Source organism: Arachis duranensis, chromosome 10 (assembly GCF_000817695.3).
Source record: "Arachis duranensis cultivar V14167 chromosome 10, aradu.V14167.gnm2.J7QH, whole genome shotgun sequence".
In the NCBI taxonomy this organism is placed as follows: Eukaryota; Viridiplantae; Streptophyta; class Magnoliopsida; order Fabales; family Fabaceae; genus Arachis; species Arachis duranensis.
In genome coordinates, this window is record NC_029781.3 from 35,125,255 (window position 1) to 35,148,692 (window position 23,438).

The window sequence follows — 23,438 nt, forward strand, 5'->3', positions numbered from 1 at the left end:
AGGAAGACCTTTCCTAGCAACTGGACGAACTCTCATTGATGTCCAAAAAGGGGAGGTAACCCTGAGAGTCAATGAGGATGAGTTTAAGTTGAATGCTGTCAAAGCTATGCAGCATCCAGACACATCAAGAGAATGCATGAGAGTTGATTTTATTGACTCCTTGGTGGAAGAAGTCAATTTGACTAAAATTCTCGAATCAGAGCTAGAAGACATCTTTAAAGATGTTCAGCCTGATCTGGAGGAACCAGAGAAAACAGAAGAACCTCTAAAAACTCCTCAAGAAGAGGAGCAACCTCCTAAACCTGAGCTCAAACCAATACCACCATCCCTAAAATATGCATTTCTGGGAGAAGATAACACTTTTGTAGTAATCATAAGCTCTACTTTAGAGCCACAGGAAAAGAAAGCACTAATTCAGGTACTAAGGACACACAAGACAGCTCTTGGGTGCTCCATAAGTGATCTCAAGGGCATTAGTCCAGCCAGATGCATGCACAAGATCCTATTGGAGGACGATGCCAAGCCAGTGGTTCAACCACAGAGGCGGCTGAATCCAGCTATGAAGGAGGTGGTGCATAAAGAGGTCACAAGTTACTAGATGCTGGGATTATTTATCCTATTTCTGATAGCCCCTGGGTGAGCCCTGTCTAAGTTGTCTCCATGAAAGGAGGCATGACAGTGGTTCATAATGAAAAGAATGAACTGGTTCCTACAAGAACAGTTACAGGGTGCCGTATGTGTGTTGACTATAAAAGACTCAATACAGCCACCAGAAAGGATCACTTTCCTATACCATTCATAGACCAGATGCAAGAGAGACTAGCAGGCCATTAATACTACTACTTTTTGGATGGATATTCAAGTTACAACCAAATTGCAGTAGATCCTCAAGACCAAGAGAAAACAGCATTCACATGTCCATCTGGAGTATTTGCCTACAGAAGAATGCCATTTGGTCTATGCAATGCACCTGCAACCTTTCAGAGGTGCATGCTCTCTATCTTCTCTAATATGGTAGATAAATTTTTGGAAGTCTTCATGGATGACTTCTCAGTATTTGGAGACTCATTTAGCACTTGTTCTGAAAGGGTACCAAGAGACCAACCTAGTTTTAAACTGGAAGAAATGTCACTAATGACAAGTCATCATATACCCATTTTTCAAGCTAATTTCACTTGTTTCACTAGTCTTTATGCACTTTCTTGCATCCTAAGTAAGTAATTTGGAATGAAAATGCATGACTTCTTTAAATCAAATAACCACCATTAAATTGATGCTAAATCATGAGGTTTGAGCTAAAAGTAATTGATTTTTAATGAATTATAAACCTCATGAGTTTGGAGATACTTTGATTGGTTGCTTTGGTTTCTTGTAGGTGAAGAAAGGAAGAAAAGAAGCAAAACGTGGCTTAAGAAGTGTGGCCATGGGAGGAAAAGTGTGGTGCAACATAAAAGGAGGAAGCAAACACTGCTCTCCACAAGAGCACACTGCTCTCCAAGAGAGCAGCATAATGAACTAAGCCTCCAAAATCATCACTGCCCTGCCCACAATAAGAGCGGAGCACAATTCTATGCCAAGGAACAAAGGAAGCAAAAATTCTGCCCTGCCCTCCTCAAGAGCAACATCGGGCTTTCATGAAAAATAATTCAAAGGAAATTGTCTCCAAGTGCCACCCATGGGTTTCGAACAGAAGAACAAGAAGGAAAGAAAGAGCGCTACTCACAAGGGAAAATGAGCCACACTTGGCTAAAAGGCTACCACCAAGTTTCGAACACAAGACCTTGGGGAAGCAAGGAACTAGGCGTCACTTTGGTGCCAAGAAAACCAAGGAAAAAGGGGCAGCGTGTGCTTCCACCATGTTTCGAACCTGGGACCTCACCCTTGGTTGCCTTGCTGCGCTGCCCACAAGGAGAGCAGAGCAGCATTTCTTGGCATGGGTAGCACGCAAGCACGCACGGCCAGCGCACAAATTGGCACGGGCATGAGCACTTGGCGCGCAGCAAGCACGCATGGAAGGCAAGCATGCATGCACACTGCCCTGCTCTCCGCAAGGGTAGGGCAGCATCTTGAACGCCCATCACACGCAGCACGAGCACGCAATGAGACCGCATGCACCATTTCCCTGCTCTGCTCTCCACAAGAGCAGAGCAGCCTCTTGGAAGCTAAATTCTTCATGGGCTGAAAATTGGATTAAAAATCCAATTTAATTCATTTCTTCACCAAATCAAAAGTCCATCCAAATTCCAAAATCCAAGAATAGAAAGTGTATAAATAGGAGATAGTTTGATGTAATTATCTACCTTCTTTTTGATTTTTGAATTTTCACATCTTTAGACTTGATTTTTCTGAGAGCTTGGAACTGAGATCTTAGAGAATTGGGAAGGAGAATTGATCTCTCTTCTTCCTCGTTCTTGCTTGAGCACTTTTTACTTTTCTTGTTTGAGTCTTGAATGTGAAGAATTGAGGAATTTCTGTCTCAATCTCCCTTCAAGATCTCTTTGACTTTTCTATTACATAATTGAGTTCAATTCAATTTCCTTTACTGCAGCAATCCTAAATCTCTCTTTAATTGCTTTGTGAACTTGGATCTAGGAAGGCAATTGAGATCTAGACTCTGGTATCTAGTCTCTGGAGCCCTGAGATCTAATTCTCTTTTTGGTTCTTCTGTTGAACCACTACTGCAATTACATTTTCACTTCCTGTTTGAATTCTAGTTACTTTCAATTCATCTTCTGCTTTATTAGTTGCTGCAATTTAATTTCCCTTGCTTAAATTCTGAATTCCCAGTCCTCACATCCCTTTTCCATTCAAGCAATTTATATTTCTTGCACTTTAAATTTCTGTAATTTACATTTCTTGCACTTTAAGTTTCAGTCATTTAATTTCTTATTCTTTAAGATTCAGCACCTTTACTTTAAATTCTCTTTAATTTCTGCAATTCATCCCTTTCCCTTTACATTTCTTGCTATTTACTTACTGTTGGATACAAAATCTCTCAACCAATACTTGATTCGCTTGACTAAATCAACCACTGAACTAAAATTGCTCAATCCTTCAATCCCTGTGGGATCGACCTCACTCCCGTGAGTTTTATTATTTGATGTGACCCGGTACACTTGCCGGTGAGTTTTGTGTTGGATTGTTTTCCAAACATCAAGTTTTTGGCGCCGTTGCCGGGGATTGAAATAGATTGACAATGATTAAGTAAAGTGGTGGTCTAGATCAAGCACTCTTTCTTTATTTTTAACTGACACACTAACTGTTTGAGACTTTGCCTCTACTAACTCTAACTGCACTCAAGTTATAGAGTGCTCTGTTTTAGTTTCTGGCTCTGTTTGTGTTTCTGCTTTTGTGACAGGAGGAAGGAGCAATGAATCCACACCTTTTGATCCTGAAACACTTTGGAAGTTGAGCAAGAATAAGGAATGTCAAGCTAGTGACATTAAAAGAGCGCTTGTTGGGAGGCAACCCAACCTGATGTAGTTTCTTTTCATAGCTATTTCAATAAAAAGGTTGAATAATTGGTCTGTATTGCAAGGAGCTAAGTTTGGTGTCTCACACCAAAACAAATTAAGAGAGAATGAAGGATTCTAAGTTTGGTGTTCCACCAAAATTTATCTAAAAGCACATTCTCACTTTCTGTATAATGCTAGCTCCAAGCAATCAGACAACTCATTTAACCAATTAGCTGTTTTCTCGTTTTTAGTTATATAACCTTTGGCAAGGCCAAGAGAATTTATAATTGGTTAACTTGTTGCATCAGAGGCAGTGGCAAGGAATTAAGTTTGGTGTTTCCACACCAAAATAAATCCAAAAGACACACTCAATTTATGCATACTAACCATTCATTTAAGGGCTTGAGAAGCAAGCAACTTTTGAGAATTATGCAGGAAATTAGCCAACATTTGAAGACAAATTGCATTATGACTCAAAAGAGAACACAGCGGAAGGAAGGACCAAAGGGCTGCAACTTCAAAGGTTGTATCTAAACTAAATCCTTGCTGTTGTGAATTGTTTTAATTTGGGAACTATTATATGTCTTGCTAAAGTGTTTATCTGGTTGCAAGTGGAATTGTTTGATAAGAATGCTTGTCTGCATATGTGTTTGTCATTCATCACTTAGCTAAATTTTGTTTTGTTTCCCATATGCTTGAATAAAGGAGAAATGTTTAAATTAGAAAGTAAATATCCAATGTTGCATAAGTTGGAGTGGAAGTTAATGGTGGTGTATGTGTTTGACTAAATGCATAACTCATGAAATAATTACTGCATAATGTCATTTTCATTGAAGTGTGAGCTAGCTTGCTGTCATAAAGGTTCCTATTAGTAAAGAAAAAATCCCTTGAGAACAAAAATAAAACAGAAAGAAAAGGAAGAAGAAAAAGCCAATGTGGCAAGAAAGACAAAGAATAAAGGCTGGACACCAATAGCTTGGACCCTAGGACACATGCCTGTGGTGTTCTTGTACTAGGATATGCTTGGACAAGTAAATTCTAAGGGGTATTTCAAAACCCGGTCACTTAGATCAACTGATTTGGGATAGCCAATTGAAAGTCCACAATAAAGAGCAACTTAGATACAGAACATTTAGTTATCCAAAGAGATGCTGGGCATCAATGATCCTAGGAGGAAATAGTGAGCCATGTGTCTGTGGTGGAGAAATGTTGAGTAAAAATAAAGCCAAAGGCTACTACAACATTTGACACCAAGCCTTCAAAGAATAATAAGCTTGTTAAGCAAAATGAGAAAAGAAAAGTTAGCAAGGGAGCAAGTAAAGAGTAAACCTTACAACAGCAAGCTTAGTAAGCCTTTGAGGAAAAGTGTATATTATGTAACAGCAAACAATAACTGAGTTATCATTGTCTGCATAAAAATTCCATGAATCAAATTCTGTTATATGCCTAATAAGGATATGTTTGCTCTTCTTGTTCATTTCATTTTCTTCTGCTTTATTAATTGCTGCAATTTAATTTTCCTTGCTTAAATTCTGAATTCCCAGTCCTCACATCCCTTTTCCATTCAAGCAATTTATATTTCTTGCACTTTAAGTTTCTGCAATTTATATTTCTTGCACTTTAAGTTTCAGTCATTTAATTTCTTGTTCTTTAAGATTCAGCACCTTTACTTTAAATTCTCTTTAATTTCTGCAATTCATCCCTCTCCCTTTACATTTCCTACTATTTACTTATTGTTGGATACAAAATCTCTCAACCAATACTTGATTCGCTTGACTAAATCAACCACTGAACTAAAATTGCTCAATCCTTCAATCCCTGTGGGATTGACCTCACTCCCATGAGTTTTATTACTTGATGCGACCCGGTACACTTGCCGGTAAGTTTTGTGTTGGATTGTTTTCCACACATCAGTCACTTTATGGTGACTGAAGGAATTGTCCATGGGCACAAAATTTCGAACAAAGGAATAGAGGTGAATCAAGCTAAGGTAGAGGTAATTGAAAAATTACCACCACCTACCAATGTAAAGGCAATTAGAAGCTTTCTGGGGCATGCAGGATTCTATAGGAGGTTTATAAAGGATTTTTTAAAAATTGCAAAACCTATGAGAAATCTGCTAGCTGCTAATACACCCTTTGTCTTTGACACAGAGTACCTGCAGGCATTTGAGACCCTGAAAGCTAAGCTAGTCACAGCACCAGTCATTTCTGCACCAGACTAGACATTACCATTTGAACTAATGTGTGATGCCAGTAACCATGCCATTGGTGCAGTATTGGGACAGAGGCATGACAAGCTTCTGCATATCATTTATTATGCCAGCTGTGTTTTCAATGACGCCTAGAAGAATTACACAACCACAGAAAAGGAGCTGCTTGCAGTGGTTCATGCCATTGACAAGTTCAGATCTAATTTAGTAGGATCAAAAGTGATTGTGTACACTGACCATGCTGCTCTAAAATATCTCCTCACAAAGCAGGATTCAAAACCCATACTCACAAGATGGGTGTTGCTTCTACAAGAGTTTTATATAGAAATAAGAGACAGAAAAGGGACAGAGAACCAGATAGCCGATCACCTGTCCCGGATAGAACCAGTAGCAGTAGCGTCCCTCCCTCCTACTGAGATCTCTGAAACCTTTCCGGATGAGCAACTCTTTACCATTCAGGAAGTACCGTGGTTTGCAGACATTGCAAACTATAAAGTTATGAGATTCATACCGAAAGAGTATAGTAAGCAACAAACAAAGAAATTGATTTCCGACGCAAAGTACTACTTGTGGGATGAACCATATCTCTTTAAGAGGTGTGCAGACGGAATAATCCGTAGATGTGTGCCTAGAGAAGAGGCAGAAGATCCTATGGCATTGCCATGGATCGCAATATGGAGGACATTTTGGAGGTGAGCGAACAGCCACTAAGGTCCTCCAATGTGGCTTCTGTTGGCCTACTCTCTATAGAGACTTCCGAGCGTTTGTACGTAACTGTGACAGTTGCCAGAGAGCTGGTAATCTACCTCACGGTTATGCCATTCCTCAACAAGGGATTTTAGAGATTGAGTTATTTGATGTATGGGGAATTGACTTCATGGGGCCTTTTTCACCATCATATTCAATCACTTATATCCTGGTGGCAGTAGACTATGTTTCTAAATGGGTGGAAGCAATCGCAACGCCCACTAATGATACTAAGACAGTGCTGAAGTTCCTCCAGAATTATATCTTCAGCAGATTTGGTGTTCCTAGAATACTGATCAGTGATGGAGGCACCCATTTCTGCAATAAACAGCTTGACTCTGCTCTGGTTCGATATGGAATTAACCACAAAGTGGCAACCCCATATCATCCACAAACAAATGGGCAGGCTGAAGTCTCAAATAGAGAACTAAAGCAAATCCTGGAATGGACTCTAAATACCCGCAAAAAAGATTGGGCAAGAAGTTTGGATGATGCTCTGTGGGCATACAGAACTGTATTCAAGACTCCTATAGGAACCTCTCTATACCAGCTTGTGTATGGAAAAGCCTGTCATCTGCCAGTGGAGCTGGAACACAAGGCCTACTGGGAAACCAGGTTCCTAAACCTTGATGCCAAGGTAGCTGGAGAGAAAAGATTACTCCAGTTGAATAAGCTAGAAGAGTTCAGACTCAATGCTTTTGAAAATGCAAAAATTTACAAGGAGAAAGCAAAAAAGTGGTATGACAAGAAACTGTCATCCAGAGTCTTTGAGCCAGGACAAAAGCTTCTGCTGTTTAACTCTAGACTCAGATTGTTCCATGGGAAATTGAAATCCCGATGGAAGGGACCATATGTGATTACAAGTGTGTCACCATATGGATATGTAGAGCTTCAAGACATTGACTCTAACTAAAAGTTCATTGTCAATGGGCAGAGAGTCAAACATTATCTTGAAGGCAATGTTGAGCAAGAATGCTCAAAACTGAGACTAGATTAAAGCTCAGTAAAGTCCAGCTAAAGATAGTAAAGAAGCGCTTGCTGGGAGGCAACCCAGCCATTAGCATAAATTAGATGTTTATAACAATTTTATGAGTCATTTTATTTTGTTATTCATGTTTGTTAATACATTTTAGTAAATAATTCAGAAAAATAAAGGTTTAGAACATAAAGTAGAGGAATCATAGAGAAAAAGAGCTCACTAGCGCAAAAACGCCAGTAAGGAGGCATTTTCGGCGTTAAACGCCCAGAATAGGCGGCGAAAAAGACCTCACTGGCGTAAAAACACCAATAAGGAGGCATTTTGGGCGTTAAACGCCATAATGGGCACCATTCTGGGCGTTTAACACCAGTAAAGGTAGCATTCTGGGTGTTTAACACCAGAATGAGTAGCGTCCTGGGCGTTCAGAAAAATGCCCAGTGACAAAGGATTTCTGGCATTTAACGCCAGCCAGGGTACCTCGCTGGGCGTTAAACGCCTAGATTGGCCAGCAAATGGGCGTTAAACGCCAGAACAGCAAGGGGAGGGGAATTTCATTCCCAATTCAAATTTTTTTCAAATTTTCTTGTTTTAATTCATAATTTTCTGCATAAACACATTACAAATCTTCATCTTTCAATTGCCAACTTCAAAAATTATTAATCTTATAAATTCTTCTTAATTCTTTTTTAATTCTTTTCAATTCTTTTTCAAAACGTTTTTAAATCTCATTTATCTTTCCAAATCTTTTTAAATCATCCATACTATCTTTTATTTCTTAGATGCATCAACAAAAATTCAGATTTCAATTCCTCATATCTTTTTCATATCATTTTTATCTTTTATCAATCATATCTTTCTATCTTTTTTTTCTAAAATTTTGTACCCTTCCCTCCCTCCCCTTTAAATTCACGTTCGGCCTTCCCTCTTGAGCCATCATTCGAATCTATCTCTCCCTCTCTTCCTCCTCTTTCTTTTCCTTTGCTTGGGACAAGCAACGCTCTAAGTTTGGTGTGTTTTTCCGTGAGCGCTGACCAAGATAATGGCACCTAAGTCCGGAGAAACCTCTAGAAAGAGGAAAGGGAAGGCAATAGCTTTCACCTCCGAGTCATGGGAGATGGAGAGATTCATCTCAAAAGCCCATCACTAGAAAGAGGATGGATCGAACAAGAAAGCCCACTCATAGACCTCAACAAGAGCATGAGGAAATTCCTCATCAAGAAATTCCTGAGATACCTCAAGGGATGTATTTTCCTCCACACAACTATTGGGAGGAACTTGATAAACCCCGATTTTGTGGATTATCTTGTGCTTATTTTGGGGGATTTTATCACCTTTTCTCACACTTATTCAATGAAATAGCATGGTTTTGCAATTCTCTCTTGATTTGTGCTTAAATATGAAAACATGCTTTTTAAGCACTAAAATTGGTGATTATAATTCACTTTAATTTTATTCGATGCCTTGATATGTTTGTTGAGTGATTTCAGGTTCACAAGACAAGTATTGAATGGAAGAAGTGAGGAGAAAAGCATGCAAGTGGGAGAACTCATGAAGAAATGAAGGAACCGTAAAGCTGTCAAGCTTGACCTCCTGGCACTCAATCAACCATAACTTGAGCTACAGAGATTCAAATGAGGCGGTTCTAGTTGTGTTGGAAAGCTAACATCCGGGGCTTCGAAATGATATAAAATTTACTATAGTCGCATTGCGTATAGGGACACGCATGTGCCATGTACGCGTGCGCACCGATTGAGCATGTGGTTCACAAAAGTGAAATCGTTGCCAGCAATTTCTAGAGCATTTTGGGCCCAACCCAACTCATTTCCAATGCTATTTCATATAGAATTCAAGCTTGGACAAGGGGGGAGCAATTGTTTGGTAGCTTAGCATCATGTAGGCTAGTTTCTAGAGAGAGAATCCCTCTTCTCTCTAGAATTAGGTTAGGTTAGCTTAATTCCATCTTAGATCTAGGTTTTGATTATTGTTCTCATCTAGTTTCTTCTATAATTTCTTGTTTCTACTACTCTATTCTTCTTAGTTCTCTTGATAATTTTGCTTTTATGGCTCTTATATGTTGATGAACACTCATGTTGGATTTGGATTTTCTTTTAATGAGATTTGATGTTTGATGTTCTTTCGTTGATGATTTGAGTTGTGAATTTACTTTTCTTGAAATTGGTAGTTGGTAATTTACTATTCTTGCACTTTTATTATGCTTTTCTTGTATACCCACCAAGTGTTTGACAAAATTCTTGGTTGGGCTTTAGAGTAGACTTTGATCATTCTTGGCTTGGAAAGAGTAATTAGGCAATCTTGAGTCATGAATACCCAACTAATGTTGGTGATTTAGAGTTGTTAGTTAATTTGAATTCCATTGACTCTAATCTTTTGCTAATTCTATTAGTGAGTTCATTAGTACATTTGGATTAAGGTTAACTAGTCTTGTTTCACTTTCTCTCATGGAAGATAATGTGATACCTTCTTGCAATATTGGAGATGACGAAATGAGATAGATTCTTGTTATTATTGTGATATGATTGATTAGTCTTGTTTGACATTCTCCCTATGTGAAGATAACATGATACCTTCTTCCATTTATTGGAGTTGACTAAATAAGATGAATTAATCATTGTATGACTAGGATAGAAAGCCTATGATCTCAATTCTTTCCATAAATGTCTCTCTTTATTACTTGCTTTCTTTAGTTATTTGCTTGATTTACTTTCCTTATCATTTAATTTCTTGCCCTTTGAAAATCAAACCCCCTTGCATCCTTAAAGCCAATAATTGAGCATTTCATTGCAATTCCTTCTGAGATGACTTGGAGTCTAAATACTTCGGTTAATTCTTATTTGGGATTTGTTATTTGTGACAACCAAATTTAATTTGATGTGAGATTTGTTTGTTGGTTTGGAGCTATGCTTACAACAAAATTCTTCTTTCTATAAGAGAATTTCCTAACCAACACAATTGTCGCTATCAAATTAATGGCGCCGTTGCCGGGGAGTTGCAATGGTGTTACATTATTGGCTATTGTGAATATGTTTGCCTTTTGTTTGTTTGTTAGTTTTTGTTAGGTTTAGGACTTTGTTCTCATTTTTGCTAGTTTTTATTTTTATTTGCTATTATGAATTCTCATCCTCACTTTGGCTATGAGTTTGGCTCAAATTATGTTGTAGGCAATGGGAGCTACAACGACAACAAGCATCAAGGATTTGGGAATCAAAGATGGGAGGAGCCTCAAGGGATTGATCAACCTTTTTGGCAACAACAACCTCCGGATTCTTATGGGTATAACTCTCATCCTAATGCATATCAATCTAATGGATGTGGTGACCCTTATTGTGATTGTCAACAACCACCACCACATGCCTATGAACCACCCCCTCAACATGATTTTGAACCACCTTACTCACAAGCCCCATACCACCAAACACCTCATTATGACCCTAATCCCTATCCACCATACCAACCACCTTATGAACCATATGAACCACACATGGAACCACCACCATTCCAACACAATTACTCTCAAGAACCACCTCAATATACACCACCTCCATACCCTTACCAAGATGAACCAACTTCCAATTATGAAACTTTCCTCCCAAACAATGAACCTTCTCTTCCACAATCACCTCCCGATGAAGCCCCCATGCAGGAATTGAGAGATCTTGAATCTCATATCCAAAGGCAATAAGAAGGGATGGAAAAGAAGTTTAAGGAGCTAGGAGCCAAGATGGTTATCCTAGTGGAAGCCGTTAGCAATATGGCCTCCTCTCGACTAAGCCTAAGCAACTAAGGCACTCCCATTGACGAATGTGGAGAAGCAACCAAGGAGCATAGTGAGGGAGTGAGTTTAGAGGTTCAAGGTGAAGAAAAGGACTTGAAGAAAGAATTTTCACAAGGGGAGGAAGATGAAAAAATTGAGCCGGAAGGAGTGGTTGAAGACTTAGGAGATGTTGGAAGTCCTTGGGAATGTAGCATTTGAGAGCCCTCTTCCGAGATACTTGATGTTGATGTTGAGGAGAGTGTACAACCTCCAAAGCATATTATGATTGAAGACTTTGAAAAGGTTGATCAAGAGATGGATTCAATCATTGAGGAGTTCCTATCTACAATTGAATCCTCTCCCATTGGGCTTGACATAGAGGGTAAAGAAGAAGATACATCACCTCCCATACCCTTGGAAAGCAATGAAGAAGAGATCGAATTGGAAGGAAGCTACCAAGAGGAAGAGGTTAAGCAAGAACCAAGCTCCACCAATGAAGGGTGTATAGAAGAAGTTGGTTAGCAAGGAATTGAACTTAAAGAAGCTTGCAAAGAGGTGGAAGTTACAAGGGAAGAGCACAAGGGAATGGATCTCACATTGGCTAAGTGTGGGGAGGTCCCCCTTCCTAAGTCACCATCATCCAACACAACATTCAAATGGGTAAAATTTCTATCCCTAAGCTTCACTTTATCATTTGAATATGGTTTGCTTGAAAATGATGGTCAACTTAGAGCTCTTTGTGGAGTTAAGAGTAAGAGAGAATTGTGTAGTGGTTGGAAACATCAATCTATGTTCATAATGGTTACATGCTCAAAGTTGAATGGCAATGGTTGGTGTAAACCCAAATTGCATGGGTCTAGGAGAATGTTTGGAGGTCTAATTGAGAATTTACAAACTTTGTCACCCAAATTTAACTATGGTAGTCAACGAGAAGATAGGTGCAAGAACAAGGTTTGGGACCTCAGAATTCGTTTCCACAATCAAAACTCTTGGGGCATTGCCATCTACCTAAGCTTACTTGAAGGCCTTGTGCACCTAATTTGGGATCCCAGTAGACATTGGAGATGCAAATATTGGTGGGGATTCCTGGACGAATTCAAGCATAAGCCACCATAGCAAGGACCCCCACCAAATGTCCAACTTAAGGACTTAAACTAAAAATGCTAGGTTGGAAACACCCCACCATGGTAAACTCTTTCCACTCTCTTTTAGATTTAGTTAATAAGTGTTTTGATTTACCATTATAGGTAGTTCTTCTTATTTCTATACTCTTATGCATTTTGCTTTTATTGATAGGTTGTTTGTTGCATTCATGCTTTGATTAGAATAGTTGTTAGATTGCATTTTGTTTGTAGTATAAGTTTTGTTTTTAGTATGTTTCAAAATTTTTCAAAAACTAAAAAGATATGTTGTTAAATTTGAATTTTGCTTGCTTTAGAATGTTTATAGATTAGGAGAGGGTTAAATTCTATTTTTGTGCTTTAAAAAAAGGGGGAATCGGCGCGCAAGCAAGCTGTGCGCGCGCGCGCCGATATGGTTTCACAGCTCCTAGTACTAAAACCCGATAGTTGTGCCCACTTTATGCCTACTTTGTGCCAGGCGATCTGCGCATAAGCACGCATTCCGCGTGCACGCGGATTGTCCCTGCTGAATCCGTGGCATGCGCGCACGGATTGTCCTTGCTACATCCGCGCATAAGCACGCATGGCGCGCGCGGATTTGCACCCTGTTTTTCTCCTTCCTCCTTTCTCCTTCTTTCTTCTTCTCTTCTTCTTTCTTTCTATTTTTTTCTTTTTCTTTTTTTTCTTCATTCTCTCTTGAAAAAAAAATATATTTCTAAAAACAAATTAAAATAAAATAAAAATAAATAAATAAAAAACTAATGTAAAAAAATTTTATTCTTCCATTTTCTTTTATTGCATTTGCTTATTTTCATTCATTGCATTTTAATTTTGTTTTCATAGCTTGTTCCTATTTTCTTTTCTAAGTTTCTTTTTTAATAATGGTGTTGAATGTTTTTATTGATAGCTTGTTTGTTGCAATCATGCTTTGATTAGAATAGTTGTTGTTAGATTGCATTTTGTTTGTAGTATAAGTTTTATTTTTAGTATGTTTGAAAATTTTTCAAAAACTAAAAAGATATGTTGTTAAATTTGAATTTTGGTTGCTTTAGAATGCTTATAGATTAGGAGAGGGTTAAATTCTGTTTTTGTGATTTAAAAAAAAGGGGGAATCGGCGCGCAAGAACGCTATGCGCACGTGCGAATATGGTTTCACAACCCCTAGTACTAAAACCCGAGAGCTGTGCCGACTTTATGCCTACTTTGTGCCAGGCGATCCGTGCATAAGCATGCATGGCACGCGCGCACAGATTGTCCCTGCTGAATCCGCGCATAGGCATGCATGGCGCACGCGCGTGGATTGTCCTTGCCGCATCCACGCATAAGCACGCATGGCGCGCGCGCAGGGATTTGCACCCTGTTTTTCTCCTTCCTCCTTTCTCCTTCTTTCTTCTTTTCTTCTTCTTTCTTTCTATTTTTTTCTTTTTCTTTTTTTTTCTTCTTTCTCTCTTGAAAAAAAATATATTTCTAAAAAAAATTAAAATAAATTAAAAATAAATAAATAAAAAACTAATGTAAAAAAATTCTATTCTTCCATTTTCTTTTATTACATTTGCTTATTTTCATTCATTGCATTTTAATTTTGTTTTCATAGCTTGTTCTTATTTTCCTTTCTAAGTTTCTTATTTTAATAATGGTGTTGAATGCTCTTATTCAATTGTTGAGAATTTCTTGGTTACTCTTGGTGCTTCATGACTTGTTTGGCATTAAATTTGCTCTACACACAAGATTAGTGCTTTAGTCCTTCCTGACTTGTGATCCCTTGTTTTTGTACCTCATCATCATTGAGTTAGAATGGGACCAAATGCTCTCATGCATATCACTAATCTTGTTTGTGTCAATTGTTGATTAAGCTTGATGCAACATGCTCTTCATGTCATGTACCTATGCTTTGACTTTACTCTTGCATCAAGTATTAGTTGATATGCCTTAGCTTATATTGTCTTCTCACTTATATGTTGTAGCTACCATATAGTGAGAACCCTACTTTTATTTGGCATTAGCCCCGCCTATGTTCTATTCGCTTTAATATCTTTATTGCAAGCTTAATTTTATTTCTTTTCTCTCCTTTTAGGTTGGCCACCAAGAAGGAAAGGAATGAAAAAGTTTCTAAATGGGGCAATAAACAAGTCCATCCACACAATCTTTTGAAGGAGCTCATCAATTGTAGCAATCCATCCACATTGCCCTTCTTTGCATGCACTGAGGACGGTGCAAATTTTTAAGTGTGGGGAGGTCGTCCGACCGATCTCCATGGGTAACAATTTCTTTCTTTCAACACCAATTCTTGATTTCCTTTGTTAGATTAGTTGTTGCATTGCATGATAGGTTGCATGCTAATTAGAATTTGTACATATTTTTCATCACTTCTTTTTTATTTTAGGACTACTTGGTTAGGGTGATGATTTCTTTTCCAAGAAAAATTGTTTTAGGGCACCCTACCAATTTAAAAAAAAATTTGTGGGAACTTGCTTGAATAATTTATTTTGGAACATGGTTTTTGAGCTAAGAACACAAGCATGTGAGTTTTGAGCCCAATTGCATGGTTACATCTTATAACCACTTATTTTTCATTCTTGTGTGCATTGTTCTCTTTCTATGATTGTAATCGTCGATTTGTTTGATTCTATATGTCCATTTTTCCATGTATATATGCATTTGTATGATTGAGGCCATCATTTCATATAGCTCACTTACCCAAATAGCCTACCTTTCATCAACCATTGTTAGCCAATTTTGAGCCTATTTAATCCCTTTTGTTCTTAATATTAGCACATCACTACCCCTAAGTGAAAAACAGTAAATGTCCTTAATTTGGATCATTGATTAGCTTAGGCTAGTAAGGGTATGTATCATTTGGGTATGGGAAACTTGGGACATTGGTTGAGAAAAAAGTGTGTTTTTGTATTTTTGTTGAAGATTTTGGAAATTAGGTACATATTCATGCACTATATGTAGAACCATATGCATTGATACGTTTGTATATACTTTAAAAAATGATAAAGAAAAAGAAAAAGAACATATATATATATATATATAAGAAAAAAATATATAGAAAAAGAAAAAAGAGAAAAAGCAAATAAAAAAGGGACAAAAAGGCCCCAAAGTAAAGTTTAATAAAAATCAATACATATGGAATGTTAAATAAAAAGAATGCATGAGTATGTGAAAAAGTGGGAATCATGGGTAGCTAGGCATTGTATTAGAATTGTATAGGTTGTTATATGTGTTAGGTGAGAGCTTAGGTTAATAAAAGATTCAAATTTCAAGCTCACTTGACCATATGCATCCTACCTTGACCCTAGCCCCAATACAACCAATGAATAAGTCCTCATGATGAATGTATGCATGCATTGAATAATTGTTGATTGTTAGATGAAAAAAATCATGGAAAGCATGATTAGAAGAGAATTGAGTGGGTCGACCCTATACACTAGAGTGACTAGAGTGGATACACTTCCGGTGAGGGTTCGATGCTCAATTCCTTGTTCCTGGCTTTCGTGAGCTCTCTTCTTGCAAGTATATTTGAACTTCATTTTGATATTTGAATTGGTAAGATTCATGAATCATCATATGATCTTAGCCCAACTTGTTCATACATGCTCTTGGGTATTGATTTACTTTTAACCAAGTAGGTAGAATCATTTCGCATTTAGTTGCATTCATATAGATAGGTGCATATAGTTTTTTTGCATTGAATAAATGTTCATACCCTTTTCTTGTCCATCTTTATTCTTAGCATGAGGACATCACTACAAGAAAAAGGCGTATTTGTAACAAAAAATATTGTTACAAAACGTCGAAATTTTGAAACAAAAGATTTTTGTAACAAAAAAAAGGGTCCATTGCAGTAAGTCCCATTAAAAAAGGTTTTTGTAACAAAAAAAGGAACTGTTACAATTCAATACCATATTTTGTAATAATTTTTCCTGATACAAAAAACGAGAAGCCGTTACAAAAGTGGTAACAAATTTTGATCTTGAAGGTATTTTTCGTGACAATCAATTTTTTTCCTATCAAAAAATTTTGTTACAAAATGTAACAAGATTTTGTAACATTTTTTTTAGTTACGAAAGCAAATTAATTATTTTGTAACAACTTTTTTTTTATTACAAATTAGATGCATAATTTACTAAATTATTTTTTAAATTAACTAATATATTAACACTTTTAATAAGCAAGTTTACATGTATATAATATGCAAAAACATACATAAGTCAAACAAGATCCTTTTAGCTAAAATTGTCTTGAAACAAAATAACATTAGCTAGTGAGTACATTGATTAGTTCAACCAAAACATAAAAGTTCTAACATAAATGTTCAACCAAAACATAAAAGTTCTAACATAGATTAGTGTCTCTATGCATCAAAACATTCTTGAGCCCTCAAGGTAGCATATGGTTACCATTTCAGCACTCCTGTAAATAAGAAAAACCAAAACAAAAAAGTTAGAAACAAGATATAACACTAATTATAATTTTTCCACTAAGTTTTATCCAAAATGTTTAGAAAAATTTCGGCAGAACCTCCCCTAAAATTTGGATATTTCCACCGTCCACGGTTCCAACAAACACAACAAATTCACAACTTGTACCCTTTCAAACAACACAATGCAGTTTAATTGAGCAACCAAATAGTGAATAACAAAACCCGAAGCTTCCAGCTTCCAACAACCAAAACAGTGAAGCACTTAGCCGAATAATCAATCAATTGAGCTTAGCAATAGTTGAAAACCAAAAGCAATTAAATACCAACTCAATCAATTAATTGAATTAAAGATAAATATTGAAAACAACTTAAAATAAAATCCAGCAGCATTTCAGTAGTAGATTTGCCTATTTCACAATTTCAATCAATCAATTCAAATTCCATATGAATTCTTTGACAGTTAAAAACACAAAAAATCATAATGAATTCATAGGAAGGAAGCAAATAAGCCAATTCCAGCAAGAAAACATGAGGAAACAATTAAAACCAATCCAACCAGCAAGAAACAGAGCAGCACTCAGCAGAACAGCAATCAATGGCCCATCATACAGCACCCAAAACAGTAAAATGAACAAAGGTAATGGATTTAGGCAGCATTCTATTCATTGAAGTCAATAACCATTACACTTGCAAGCAGTAGGATCATAGCAGTTTATCCATTAATTCAACAAAAAATCAATCAAGTCAAACTAAACGATTTCAGCAACAGATTTATCAATAAAACCAATCTCAGTTCAGCAACCATCATCTATTCCAACACAAACAATAATAACTCAGCAACATTTCCTTTCTCATTAAATTTAACAATCATTCAATAAGCAAGCAATGAGGGGGACAAATCAGCAGCAACCAACAGCAAGTATAGAGCAACAATAACAACTTAATGTGAGAAATTATTCACCAACAAATGCACACACAAATACAAGGATTACTTAAATGACTCATCATGCTTATCCACATAACTCTGTAGTGAAACCACTTACCGTTTCACTTAAGAGGCTTGTAACAATAACTTTTTTGTCAACTTCTTTCTCATTCTCCCTTTCAGGCTCACTGTCAGTACTGGTAGGAGGTGGAAGTGCTGAAGCACCAAACATGGCTTCCTCATGAGCAGCTTGGATTTGTTCCTCCCTTCTTGCCTTGATAAGAAAATGGATTCGATCTATGTTTAGTCTTCCATACATAGATGATGCATGTATGTTAACAAGGAACAAAACTGACTATTCATGAATATAAGAAAAGGAATATACCTCTATTTTAGAATACTGGAAACTCTGGCCAATTTGCTTGACTAAGGAAGCATCATCTTCAGCCACTGCAGATAGGTGGGCAAATACAATCAGTTCAATTAAGTTTCAGGCTTCAAGCCAAACCCCAAACTAGTACTCATTATCATTTATAAGAAAAAATATCATTGGCATTCAATAATTAAAAGAATCACCATGACTAAGCAATGAACAATTAAGTAAGTATTGGTGGTATTAACAAGCACACAACAACAGTACTCAACATTGGATCAATTAAAAATGAAGTTTACATTATCAGGATTCAGGACCCTGTGTTGCATTATCAGGAAAACATAGGAAGACTAAAAAAATTGTCCATTTTAAAACAGATTGTATTTGCAATGAAGAAATCCAGGTAAATTTATTTAGAATAATGAAATTGGCAAACAAGTCCAACCTTCAATTTCCTCATCTTCAAGAGGCGTATCCTTGTCAATGAAAGCAGCTCCGACACCTAGAAGAACAAAACCCGGCATAAACGAACCATGGTCAGAACCCAAACTGGAGCGAGATAGGGTTTGGCAGCTGCATGGGAGTCCTCTAGCGGCTGCAGCAGCGGTTTTCCAGCGCCATTCGGTGAGGCAAAACAGTGGCGACAACTTCCTCCGCCGTCACCTCCTCTCTTCCGGTGACAAGCTCCAGCGGCAAGGATGGTCGAGCTCCCTTCTAACAATGGCAACGATGTTACTTTCTCCTTCTCTGCCTAGTTCGATGGCGACGGTTTGGCTGGGGTTTGGTGGCAGTGATTTCTTCGTCGGTGACCACAAGATGCGGCTTCTCGATCGTGTCTCTCCTCGGGCTCCCACAAGCGACGACGATGGACTCAGAGGCGGCGGTGATGGCACGTGCAGTAGCAGTCCGTGATGGTGACGATGGCGGCACTGGCTTCTTGGTGAGGACTTTGGCGGCGCTAGCTTCGTGGCAAAGATGATGGCATCTGTAGGAACATTTAGAGACGACGAAAGATGCAAGGACATGGACTTCTCCTTCCTCGCACACGCTATTCTGTCCCTGACGATGGTGGTTCAGCCATGGTTCAGCGGTTAGAGGAGAAGAGAAAGGAGCAGAGGAGGAAGAAGAAGAGAAAGGTGGTTCGGGTAGCTGAGGCAGTGAGCTCGCTGAGGAGCAAGGGGGTGAACGGTGGTGATGAGGTGGTGATGATCAAACTTTATGATAATAGCTGAATGGGGGATGAAGTTGCTCTGAAGAGGAGGAAAAGTGAAAGGGAGAGGCTGCGCTAGGGTTCCTGGGTAAAAGGGGAAAATTATGGGTTAATTAGGGTTAGGGTTTATAGGGTTTAATTTGGAAATTAGGGTTTAATTTGGGACAAAAGCGAAATTAAGAATTTTTGGTAAATTGGGGTTGGTAAATTTTTAATAAAATTAAAGTATATTGTATAAATTTAAAATCTAATTTAATCTCTTAGTATGAAATCAAAATCAACGATAGCTCCGGAGAAGCTTTCTGATCGAGTTGCTGAAAAAAAAACGTCAGAAATCATCTGTGCCTCCTAGAACTCCAATTGGCCGAACTCAAGGGGAAGAGGAGCTACGCCACCGTCAACTTCTATCGGACAAAAATAACGCCAACGTATAGAAGATGAGGATACGAACACTTTTACCGGATTAGATTTTTTATTAGAGTTACGGATTAAAAGAAATCGAAGAGGAAAGAAATGCGGGGAGCTCACGGTTTCAGCATGCAACTCGGTTACTCTCTCTTCATTTCATTAAATTCATTACTTTTATGGCATTCTCATTCCCTACTGAGAACGTGGTTTGTTCTCACCCCAAATCTTCCACCCTTTTAGTGACACAGATTCGGAGATTCAGTAAGAAACTGCAGACGATTAGTAGATTTATTTGTGATTCCTGTTGTTTTTATAGAGTTCCCTCATCCTTGTTGTTTCAGGGTTTTTATTTTATCCAGTGGGATATGTATTGTATTTGAGTTTTATATTGAATTTAATTGTATAGCATCTATTATTATTAATAATTATGTGATTATTATTATTTGAAGATCTTTTGTTATGTGATTTTAATTACTAAAATCAATTTTCTGAAATTTTCTTAAAAACTGAAACGCGATATCGAACTGAAGGCTCAATATTAAATAGTTAATAAGGAAAACAGGTTAGTAATGCCTTACTTTTAGCACGATCATGACGTACTAAAAGTTAGGGTGTTACAAAAATAATATTTATAATTTTTAAAAATTAATGAATACATACATTATTGTAAAAAATTTTAATTTTTGAAACAAAATAAATTTATTTTTAAAAAATATATACACATTTTTTTATTTTTAAGGTGTTTAACATTTTGAAAAAAGAATTTGTTATAAAATATAAACTTGTTACAAACAATATTGAATTTGTAACAAATTAATTTTTTGTTACAAAAGAATTAGAGTTTTTGAAACAAAAAGTTTGTTTTGTTACAAAACAATTGGAGTTTTTGAAACAAAAATAAAAATTGTTACAAAATGTTTTGAATTTTTGCAACTTATTTTTTTTGTTACAAATTATTACAATATTTTGTAACAAAATAAAACAGATTGTTACAAAATATTATCATGTTTTGTAACAACTTGTAATGTTGTTAAAAAATATTATTCTTTTGTAACAATAAAAAATTATTATTACAAAATACTATTTTTTTGTAACAATTTTAAATTTGATACAAATTTTTTGTTACAAATGTTCCATTTTCTTGTAGTGCATGCTTGGTTTAAGTGTGGGGAGATTTGATAAACCCCGATTTTGTGGTTTATCTTGTGCTTATTTTTGGGGATTTTATCACCTTTTCTCACATTTATTCAATGAAATAGCATGGTTTTACAATTCTCCCTTGATTTGTACTTAAGTGTGAAAACATGATTTTTAAGCCCTAAAATTGGTGATTTTAATTCACTATAATTTCATTCGATGCCTTTATATGTTTGTTGAGTGATTTCAGGTTCATATGGCAAGTATTGGATGGAAGAAGTGAGGAGAAAAGCATGCAAGTGGGAGAACTCATGAAGAAATGAAGGAACCGTAAAGCTGTCAAGCCTGACCTTCTGGCACTCAATCAACCATAACTTGAGCTACAGAGGAAAGCTAACATCTGGGGCTTCGAAATGATATAAAATTTTTCATATTTGCATCGCATATAGAGACGCGCATGTGCCATGTATGCGTGCGCGCCGATTGAGTACGTGGTTCACTAAAGTGAAATCATGGCCAGCGAAAGTGGCCAACCCATATCATCCACAGACAAATGGGTAAGTTGAGGCCTCAAATAGAGAACTGAAGAGAATCCTGGAAAGGACGGTGAATACATCTAGAAGGGATTGGGCAAGAAAGCTTGACGATGCTCTTTGGGCATACAGAATGGCTTTCAAGACCCCTATACGAACGTCACCATATCAATTGGTGTATGGGAAGGCGTGCCACCTACCAGTAGAGGTAGAACACAAGGCTTACTAGGCAACCAAACTCCTAAACCTTTATTTAAAGGCAGCAAGAGAGAAAAGGTTGCTCCAGCTAAATGAGTTGGATGAACTCTGCCAAGCTGCATTTGAAAATGCAAAAATTTATAAAGAAAGGACCAAGAAGTGGCATGACAGAAAGATCTCTTCCAGAGTCTTTGGACCTGGACAAAGAGTTCTACTCTTCAATTCTAGACTGAAGCTCAAGTCACATTTGACAAGACCTTTCCTGATCACTAATGTATCATCCTATGGTCATATAGAACTCCAAAGTAATTACTCTGATCAAAGATTTACTATTAATGGCCAAAGAGTGAAACATTACTTGGGTGGTGAAGTTGAGCAAGAGAAATCTACCCTATTACTGACGTAAGCACAGTACAGTCCAGCTAAATGACAGTAAAGAAGCGCTTGTTGGGAGGAAACCCAACCAAAATTAATGTTATTTCTATTTGTCATTAAGTTTATTTCAATTATATCAGTTTAATTTTTATATTTGCTTCTTTAACTTTGTGATCATGTACAGTAGTTAAAATAGAAACAGAGACAGTCAGAGCTAAAAATAGAGCACTTTGGGGAAAATTTCTTTCTGGCGTTGAACGCCAGACAAGAGGGAAGGAGGATCATTTAACGCCCTCAAGAAGGAGCAAGACCTGCGTTGAACGCAAGCCAGAGGACACTGGTTGGGCGTTCAATGCCCCCAAGGAGAAACAAGTCTGGCGTTAAACACCAGCCAAGGAACACTGGCTGGGTGTTCAACACCCTGAAATGAATAGCAAACAGGCGTTGAACACAAGTCAAGAAGCACTGTCTAGGCGTTCAACGCCCAAGAGGAGCACACAGCTGGCGTTGAACGCCAGAATCGGGGAACTCTGGGCGTTCAACGCCCAACAAAGGTTGGGGAGGTTTTTCAATTTTTCAAAACACATCTTTTTCAAATCTTATCTTTTCAATCAGATCCTTTAAATAAGATTCTTCCAACTATCATCTTTCAATTTCAAATTCCTTTCAAATTTAAAATCTTTACAAATATTTTTCAATTCTTTTGCAAATCTTTTTCAATTTTTTTTCAAATCTTTTTCAAAATTTCTTATCTTTTTGATGAGCGGATATTTTATACGCTTTTTGGGGGTAATTTCATGTAGATTTTAGCATGTTTCAGTTAATTTTTAGTAGAATATTATTAGTTTTTAAGCAAAAATCATATTTCTGGACTTTACTATGAGTTTGTGTATTTTTCTGTGATTTCAGGTATTTTCTGGCTGAAATTGAGGGAGCTGAGCAAAAATCTGACTTAGGCTGAAAAAGGACTGCTGATGCTGTTGGATCCTGACCTCCCTGCACTCGAAATGGATTTTCTGGAGCTACAGGAGTCCAATTGGCGCGCTCTCAACGGCGTTGGAAAGTAGACATCCAGGGCTTTCCAGCAATATATAATAGTCCATACTTTGAGCGAGGATAAACGACGTAACTTTGCGTTGAACGCCAAGTACATGCTGCTGTCTGGAGTTAAACGCCAGAAAAACGTCATGATCCGGAGTTGAACGCCCAAAACACGTCATAACCTAAAGTTTGACGCCAAGAAAAGCCTTTACACGTGGAAAGCTTTAATCTCAGCCCCAGCACACACCAAGTGGGCCCCATAAGTGGATTTCTGCACCAATTATCTTAGTTATTCATTTTCTGTAAACCTAGGGTACTAGTTTACTATTTAAACAACTTTTACAGACATCTCTTGAACCTCATGACACTTTCAGATCTGAATTACATACTTTGTGACGGCATGAGTCTCTAAACTCCATTGTTGGGGGTGAGGAGCTCTGCAGCGTCTCGATGATTTAATACAATTCCTTTGTTTTCCATTCAAACACGCTTGTTCTTATCTAAGATGTTTATTCGCGCTTAA